This window comes from Sceloporus undulatus, chromosome 3 (assembly GCF_019175285.1).
Source record: "Sceloporus undulatus isolate JIND9_A2432 ecotype Alabama chromosome 3, SceUnd_v1.1, whole genome shotgun sequence".
NCBI classification, from domain to species: Eukaryota; Metazoa; Chordata; class Lepidosauria; order Squamata; family Phrynosomatidae; genus Sceloporus; species Sceloporus undulatus.
The window spans coordinates 253418767-253428483 of NC_056524.1; the positions used below are offsets into that span (position 1 = coordinate 253418767).

Sequence of the window (9717 nt, forward strand, 5' to 3'; positions counted from 1 at the left end):
GAGATACATGCAAGAAAGCATGTATGAATGCTCTGGTGCATTGCTAACTTTTATTATTAATTCTTACTGCTGGGGTTGAGAAAACCCAGCTAACTGCTAAGTCCACATCTCAAGAACATTTCAGTAACAACAAACCTCTGTCTATTATGGCACCTTCAGTACAGTTTCTATCATATGTTTCAGAAAATTCCAGGTTTTGGCATGGTGTGTGTGTGTGTGTGTGTGTGTGTGTGTGTGTGTTAAAAACACTCAATGTCCAAGCCTTATGACAAGAAGACATCTCATCATCCGTCCATGATACCATGCCAAAATCAACTATTACTGTCAACCTCTCATTTTTCCAAATACTAAAATACATTTACACTCACACCCCAAAATGAAAGACTGTCCAGAAAAAAAGTGAGCAATTTAGAAAGCATTATCTTCAAAGTGCCTTACTCCCCTCCCCTCCATGCATTCCTCTTGGTAATAAAACTGGACGATGAAACTTGACTGCAAAATGTTTTATGTATGAGCAAAGGCTTTGCCAACATCTAGTAATGTATGTGTCCTTGCTGTTTGGCAGCCACAAAATTTAGTTGCATTTGCACTCCTGCTTAAGATTTATGTCTTAGAAATCCAATGTTGCCAATAGAATCTTCATTCTCCTAAGAGACTCTAAAATGATTAATTGCATTACCCTGAAATGAGTTGTGCCTATCTATGGTGCTCCATAGTTACAAAGTCTACCATCAGCAAACCATCCTGTAACCAATTCAGTGAGTGTCTATGGACATTAGAGTATGTCCAAAGGAAATGTGTCAATGAGCCATGGCCTTACATCTAGAAGGAAGAAATAGAGCAGTCTTGTGGAATGGCTAACAAGCCATGTGACTATGGTGACTACAAGGTGGAACAACCAGTTTGCGAAGAGCCCATGGTGTTATCAGCATATGCTCATCAGCTGGCAAAGGGCAGGAATATTGAGATCTACCCCCGAGTGGTTGTTTTATGACCAAAAAAGCACTTATCACAAAGTATTCAGGCTTTATGTTCCCGCAGTGGAGAATTTATACAGCTTTTAGTCACCGCTAGGCAATTTTGGAGTTGTCAGACATCATTACTGAGAAGTGTACACATCACAGTTGCTAAACAAGCACTTTCCATCTGAGAAGACATAAAAGGGTGGTTGATAATATGGTTTCTTCCCGAGTTCCCTGCCAAAAATACAAGATAACACTCAGGTGACACTAAAGGTCTATTGGAGTGATGGGGGGCGGGGGGCAGCAGGAATATACCATTATCAGCTAAGTCAGATTGAAATCAAGCAAAAAGAGTTTTGGCTATAACCACCTGTTAACAATCAGGAACTTATAAATGATTTGTGACTATTTTCCATGTATGTTATTGCCATACCAGCCTTTCTCTTTCCACTACAAAAGGATGGAAATTTTGATCAACCGAAAGTACACATCAGACTCAAAACTATAAAGTACTTAGAACTCCATACTGGGTCTCCCTGATTAGTTCCTGTAACAGTCCCTGGGACCATACCCAACAGCCACGAGATGACTTCCAGAGTGATTCCCAAGACTGGATGCATGCACAAGCACACAGCATGAATTGGCTATGCATGTGGCATGATGCCTGACAGTCCTATAAAATTCCAGAATGCAGCTTTCTCCTCCTGGCAATCATCTGGGAGCAATTCATGGGAATGGCCCATTTGCACGCCGTGTGTGTGTGTGTGTGTGTGTGTGTGTGTGTACGTGTACCCAAAGGCAGAAAGATTCCAAGGCTTCATCTTATACCCATTACATTAGACTGCATCTGGGGATCAAGTGACCTTTCGTTGATGTTTGGTTAGAAGTTTGAAAATATCACCTCTGAAAGATCTTTGTCTATGATTTATTTATTTAATTTATACACCACTTTCATCCAAAATTGGAACTCAGGATGTCTCACAAGAAGATTAAAAACAGACATACAAAAATTCAAAAAGGTTTTCTTTTCTCCAGCTCAGATAATATTTTCTTATTATCATATACTTGATTATAAAAGGATAATTTGATCTCATCACCACTTTGCTTTTCTTTATATATTAATTTCCCAATTTGGAAGTTTGGAAATAAAAATGTTAAAAAAAAAGAAATAAATGTTAAAGAATAAATTTTAAAAATTCATATCATAAGGAGATGAATTGTAAAAGGCATTATTTCAAAATCATACAAAGAGAGTGGAAAAGATAGAAAAGTGGCTCCTCGGTATCTACTGGGGTTTAGTTCCAGGACCTTGCTGTGGATACCAAAATCTGTGGATGCTCAAGTCATGTTAAATACAGTGCATAGTAAAATTGTGTCCCTTATATAAAAGGACAAAATAAAGGTTTGCCTTTTTGAATTCATATATTTTTGAATATTTTGAAGCTGTGGAAAGTTGAATACATGAATAAAGTATCCATTGATACTGAGGGTCAATGATAAAAGAATAGAAGGAAAATTAAATCTAATGAAAGAAAAAGACATGTGGCAAGGGAGGGAATGTTTATAACTGTTGGTGAAGAACCTATGTTGGAGATTACGATGTGCAACTTTATGATGACATAGCTACATCTCTGATATGATACCCAGCCTTTCCAGTGAATTGAAACAATGTGCTTTAGAGCACCATGTATAGCATCACATTGTACAACAGGTGCTCCCATTGTCTATCAGGAGGTGCCATCTCATTTGGCTATAGGATCCTTACTGTAATAGGATCCATACTGCAATGTGACTGTAGCACAACAACCATGCTGTTGGCTCCACTTGTACAGTGATCCTAATGGGGTAGCTATGTCTCTCCTCCCTGAAAATACAAATGTTCTACAATAATGCAATTCAACTTTACATGATTGTAACATGGGCTGCAATGATAAAACTTCTCAACAGAATGTCAACCTATATGGGCAAACCATGCCAGTGCCCTTTGTATTGTTGTAGTTGTTGTGTACCTTCAAGTCATTTTGACTTATAGCAATCCTAAGACAAACCTATCATAGGTTTTTTGGGGCACATTTCTTCAGAAGGGGTTTGCAATTCCCACCTCTAATGCTGGAAGAGTGTGACCTGCCCAAGGTCACCCAGTGAGTTTCCGCAGCTGAGCTGGGATTCAAACTCTGATTTTCAGAGTCATCGTCCAATGCTCAAACCACTATATCATGCTGGTTGTCTACCTTTGCATTTTTTTCTTTAAATATATCCATTGTTCTATAAAACACATCAGTATAGAGTACAGCACCCAGCCATTAAAATAGCAATAAAAATAGCAAGTACATTTCTGTACCACTTATCAAAGTACTAAGCAGTTTATAAAATGTAAGCTATTTGCCCCCAATAAGCAGGGTGCTCATTTTAGCACATTACAGAAGGATGCCAGGCTGAGTCTACCCGGAGCCCCTGGCTGTATTGAACTCACCTTGTGGTTTGTAAGTGAGTGGCTGCAGTACGGGCATTTTTTTTTACCACATCTCCGATTACTTTTTCCTCCCCTCGAATTTAACTATTTTAAAGGAGCTCCTCAATCCCTCAATAAACTAACTCAATGCTAATATATTTTTTTAAAAATCCAGCAACACAAGAAGCAAAAGGTTTAAAAGGAGTCCGGTTCACGTTCCATAGCCATAACGAATCATAGAAGCAGTTTTCAATCCAAAATAAAAGCTAATACAGAATTTGCTCTAAGACATTATTAAGTAAAGACATGACTTCTTTCAGTCAGCATGGTTTTATTGTGTTTTTTTTTTCAACCAACTTTTCTACAGCAGTGGGAAGAGGAAGCAGCAACGAGAAAGGGGGTAAAAAAGGGAGGAAACTGTTTAGAATACACAGCATTTCCATTTGGGTTGAGTTTCCGGAGGCTCAAGGGCAGCTAGGAAAGCCTCATCAAACAAATTCTTCAGACCTCTCTACAAAAACAGAGGGAAGGAGAAAAAAATAGTTGGCAGGTTAGAGAATTAGAGAGACACAAGCAGATACAAAGAGCATTTAGGATAAAAGTGGTCAAGCAAAGCAGATTTACTTTGTTTAAAAAAGTAGATCTTTGAAGGAAAGAGGAAACAGGTAAGCTGAGCAGAGGGTTAGCAAGAGCGCTGCCTGGACACAGGAGGCCTTCTTCCCTATCTGTGAAACATATCACAGCGCACATCTTTCCAAAATTGAGACTTGTTAGTCAAGATAAGAAGTATGTCCCTGCCTTTGTCAGTCTGTAGGTCTCCAAATGGAACCCTCTTACGATTCTTAGTATTATTACTATCAAGTAAAGCACTTCCTGAACCAAAGTCAAAAACTGTCAGCTGTCCTTGAAGCCACTTCCATTTTATATGATGATGGCACTGGAACATGATGTACCATAGGACACCGTCTGCTGCTGCATGAGTGCAGAGCATTCCACATATTTGACAGCCTTCAAGTCCCGCGCCAGTTTTTCAGCAGTCTCAGGAGTGATAGGCTTCTGCTTATTCTTAGCAAGTTTCTCAATTGTTGAGGGGTCATCTCTGAGATCAATCTGGACCCCAACAAGCAAAAAGGGAGTCTTTGGACAATGGTGAGTGATTTCAAGTTTTTCTTTCACATTTTCAAACTAAGATGGTGAGACCACCGAGAAGCAGACAAGAAACACGTCTGTCTGAGGATAGTTGAGAGGCCGTAACCTGTCATAATCTTCCTGCCCTGCTGTGTCAAACAGGCCTAAGGTATACGTGTCTCCACCAATCATCACAGTTACAGCATAGTTATCAAAAACCATTGGTACATATTCAGATGGGAATTTATTTGTTGTGTAAGAAATCAGAAGACATGTTTTACCAACGGCTCCATCGCCCACAACTACACACTTAATAGTCTGCATAGTGAAGATCGGATACTGTGTCAAGTCAAAGATTAATCTTCTCCTCCTTCCTTCCTTTTCCTTCCTTCTCTTCAGAGCCTCTGCTCTTCTGCTTCTAGTCCGCCGGGTGCAGTACAGGCATTTAACCACTGCGTCACCAGTGGTTAAAAACCTTTTCTTATCAGCTAATTAGCTGCCAAAAGGGGTTTGTCTAACCATATAATTAGCAAAACTTTCATTAACAGAATGATGTGGCTGAGTATGATCCCAAGCTAGTAATATTACTATGCCTCCTGTGCCACTAACACTGCTTGGAATGCAGATGGAGTCAGTTGAAGTCTCAGACTTTAAGTACACAACCTATTCCAAACACACAGCATACTAGTGAGCACTGGATGTGCATTTGTTCTTGAAATCAGTTTATTATATGGAAATATGAAAAGTAGAGTTAAAAATCTATTTGCCTTTAAAAAAAAAACCCTTTCTTTAGTGTTACTTTGTTCAATATTCTCCTAATATTTGAAATCTGCATGTATGTTTCGTTGATATTAGATGTTAATATTTGGCATGGACTACTTAAAATTTTGCATTTGTATTTGACTGTGTAATGTTGCTTTTGTACTTAATATTACTGATAGCACACAAAAAAATAGTATATGGAAGTGCTTTTTCAGCTTTCTGTCTTCAAAGAGTATTTTCCATATTTGTGTCTGCCAAAGGGCTTCTGTATGCATGACATAAGTCCTTTGCACATCCCACAGGACTCAATATCATGGACATGTTCTAGGTTGCATATCCAGTTCACAAAGGTCAGTTTTTGGTCCCATTATTATCCATTAGAAATCCATACCCTCCAACTGTCCCAATTTGGTATGGAGAGTCCTGATTAATCCTGTGTTGTCCCACTTTTTCAGCTGCTTTTAAAATGTCCAGTATTTCTCTCTCTCTCTCTCTCTCTCTCTCTCTCTCTCTCATAGTTTGCATTTAATTTATTCAGCATGGAGGACAGGGGGGAATCTTGCCCTTCCTAGTATGTTCAGTCAAAATGAAACTGCTGCAACCTCTCCTGGTTTTCTGTTCTTCCTCATTAATAAACATCTTCAGGAGCATAACTATGATGGTGCAGGTGTGTAGACCACACCAGGTCATACCTCAGAGGGAGAAGTCAGCTGGTGTGCTGATGGGAAAAGGTGCCTTCTGGGTTTGCCAGTTCTACTAAGGAAGCCCGTAGTCTTGGTTTCATTTTCAACTCCTCGCTGTCATTTATCCCTCAGATTCAGGCCACAGCCAAGGTCTGTAGATTTTTCCTCTATAATATCTCCAAAATCCATCCATATCTCTCTGTTTCTTCTGCAAAGACTTTGGTCCATGCCCTAGTGGTCTCTCAACTTGACTACTGCAACCTTCTCTTGGCAGGGCTTCCTCTCTCTCACCTTCACCCATTGATTTCTGTTCAGCACTCAGCTGCTCGTATTATCTCACTCGCTTGTCAGTATGACCATGTCTCCCCTCTGTTGTCATCCCTTCACTGGCTCCCCTTTCCCTTCCGCATTCGATATAAGCTTTTCCTGCTCACCTTTAAAGCCCTGCATGGGCTGGCCCCTCCCTATCTCTCTGAACTCCTTTCTCCCTACATCCCCACTTGTTCCCTCCGCTCTGGTAGCCAAGGTCTCCTGTCCCAGCCCAGGATTTCCACGGCCCTGTCCCAGATTCATCCCTTCTCGTTTGCTGCCCCTCACTCCTGGAACCTCCTCCCCTTACAAGCACGACTCAACACGTCGCTAACCAGCTTCAAAGCCGAGTTAAAGACCATATTGTTTAGGGAAGCATTCCCAGGGAGTCTGTGATTGTGTCCTGGTTGTTCAGATGCTTGCCTCAATATTGGATATTTGCTGTTTTAACTTGTTTCTTATGATGTTTTTAATTTGTTGTTTTAACTTTTAGATTGTGCGCCATTTGGAAACCCAAGATATTACTAGATTCCATGTAGGCTACTAAATGAAATTGCATTCTATCATATCAAATGACACAGGCCAGGTAGACATGAGGGACTGTCTTCCCCTTCTCTTCAACTAGTATAGAAAAGAAGCATTTATCTGTCTCTCCTCCACTAATTTAGTTGTTTGCCTACATAGCATACCATTCAACTGTTCCAGTGGGAGAGGTACAGTCCTTGTTCATCCTCTGTTGCCCCACTTTTTCATCTGCTTTTAACATGTACCAATTTCCCTCTCCTCCCACTTTCCCCTTTGTCATCAGCTTACTTCAGTTGTTGCAAACCTGAGAGGGTACTGGTAAACTATCAGGATATGAGGGTGATCTGGCTGCGACATCTGTCACCCCATTGATCGCCAGGGTTGATTCGGCTGATCTGGCTGGCTAGGCAGGTGTCCCCTTCCTCCCTCACCGCTCCACGTGCATCCCTCCCAAAGCTGTGTGCATGGTGGAAGAGGACGACCATCCCAGATAGAAGGAGTGTACCGTTCTTCGGTCAAGAGTATACGATAGCTGCACTCCCCTGCTAGAACCTCCAAACAAGCTCAAGGTAAAATAGCATAAATGGTATATTTGATATTCTTTGCTGCAGCAAAGAAGGAAAATGCTATTTTGTATGTTGTATTGTGTCCCTTCAAGTCAGTTTCAATTTAGGATTTACCCTGCATTAATAGAAGCATGGTTTCCAATTCAAGGGAAGTAATATTCCCACTATATTCTGACATAACTGAACTTTACAAGCAATTTCTTGACAGTAAGAGCAGTTCAGCATTAAAACTAATTACCTAGAGAGGTGGTAGGATTGGACATCTTCAAAAAGAGGCTGCTAGAATGCTTTAACAGGAGATCCTGCATTGAGCAGGGGATTGGGCTTACCGAAAAGGAGATCCCATCTCTATTCCAACTCTATGATTCTATGATATATATTTGATATAGATGCAGAGAAGTAATTTGACACACTTTCCCCCCTTTTTGTTTTCATTTCTGTCTTTGCTGTTTAGCTTAATTTTGTTTTGCTCTATTGGAAATATGAGGTCATTGTTTATTCTTTGTCAGATTAGTATAAAATGACATAAAAACTTATTTTTTTAACAAAAAAAGATTGAAGCATACTGAGTTCAAAGTGCTAAAGTAGTTTGTACTCAACTCAGCAGGAAGGAGGGTTGAAGAAGGGACAGAATCCTGTCCTTCACTGGATCCTCAAGCAAAAGCAAACTGCTTCAACCTTCCCTAGCTTGGGTGTCCTTCCTCATTAATAACTTTGAAATGTTGACCACATCAAGATGTTGCTTGGCCACACATGTCCCAGCTTTCACCTGTGAAATGTTGGCAGGTGTAACGTGGAATTCTCTCTGGCCTGTAGTAGCCAGGCAAAGTATTTAGTACTTGACCTTCCTAGGGCATATCACAGTTGATGTTTGGCATGTACATGAAGGACCCCCATGAATATGGAAAAACCACAAAAGAAAAAATACTATATTTTTACCTCTAGGAGAACACATGTCTAGGCATCTCCAGGTCCTCCAGTGCAACTCTATGATCAGCATCTGCCAGAAGCTGATCATAGCATCATGCTGGAGAGTCTACATATGCCTAGAGAAGTGTTTTCTCAAGGAACTTCTAGGTCAACCTCTGGCAGAGTTGCACTGGAGGACCTAGAGATTTCTAGAAAGAACATATTAATCAAAACTGCAAATAATCAAATCCGGAAAAGTCAAAACCACAAATGTGGAGGGCCAACTGTAATAATATTTAGCGTGACGCTCAGCAGTTAAATTAGCTGTTTGGAGTCATCAGCAGAGGAGTAGAAATCAAATAATAAGTAAAAATTTACAGTTGACATGTAATGATATGCTTCTTTATAATATTTCATAGATGATGATAATCTGACACCCCCCCCCCCCCCATACATGATGCTGGCTGTTAAGATGAGCCCTAATGGTAGTTTGTTTCCAAATTCTTTATCTCACACACCTGGCCAGTAGAATTAAGGGGTGGCAATTTTATACTAAATTTGCACATCTGGGAGCGGAAGATGAAAGATAACTGAGGAATGTGGTTCATCTGCCTTTTGTGTGTCTGGTTTCCTTTCAGATCTCAATTTATCCATAAACTTTATAGTCGGTAAGCTACATACCTTCCCAGTTGATAACTTCCTGGATAAGGTTGCACATCATAAAAGTCAGTTATGCACAAGAGACGGTTACCAGCTGCCCACCTTAATTCTGAAGTTTCTCCCTGCACTTTTGAAAATCACAGTCATATTAAATATGAGGCCAAGCACAATGCCTTAATATAGCATCAACATATTTCAGCTTCTTTTGTTGCTAGCCAAATAAGAACATAAGCAAATGCTCCTTTTTCACCACAAGCTATAGTGAAGATCTTGCTGCTTTCCAACATTCTTGTGGTCTGTTTAGACTTGCAGGCAACATTTACCATTGCTGATTAGCAATGATGATATTATTTTTGCTATATGCCTGTTGTTTTATTAATCCTGACTGTCAGGTTTTAGTAAAAAAATAAAAGAGGGTGAGTCTTTGTGCCCTCTCCAAAAAGAGCTTCCCAGATCAAACTTGGACTTGCTAAAGGCTGAATGCACTTTCTTGACAGTGATGGAAACAAGACAAGAAGGTAATTAAAGAAAGGTTCTGCCTTGGCTTCAATTTACCTCTTGGAATAATGTGGATATATGTTTTTTTCAAATTATATTTACCTGTAGTTAAGACGAACAAGTTTCAAATGACATTTTATCATTTTGACATCACAATTTTTTTTTTAAAAAAAAACCCTTTTCCCCATTTAAAAAATATTCTTTATTTGTAGAATGTAAAATTAAGAAAATAAAAAGTGAGTACAGGAATAAATGCAGACAGG

General features: G+C 39.8%; 1 pseudogene; it reads right to left on the reverse strand.

The window, feature by feature from the left end:
- Nucleotides 1-3835: 3835 nt before the first annotated feature.
- LOC121926175 lies at nucleotides 3836-4872 on the reverse strand (annotated as a pseudogene).
- Between the last annotated feature and the right edge of the window lie 4845 nt (nucleotides 4873-9717).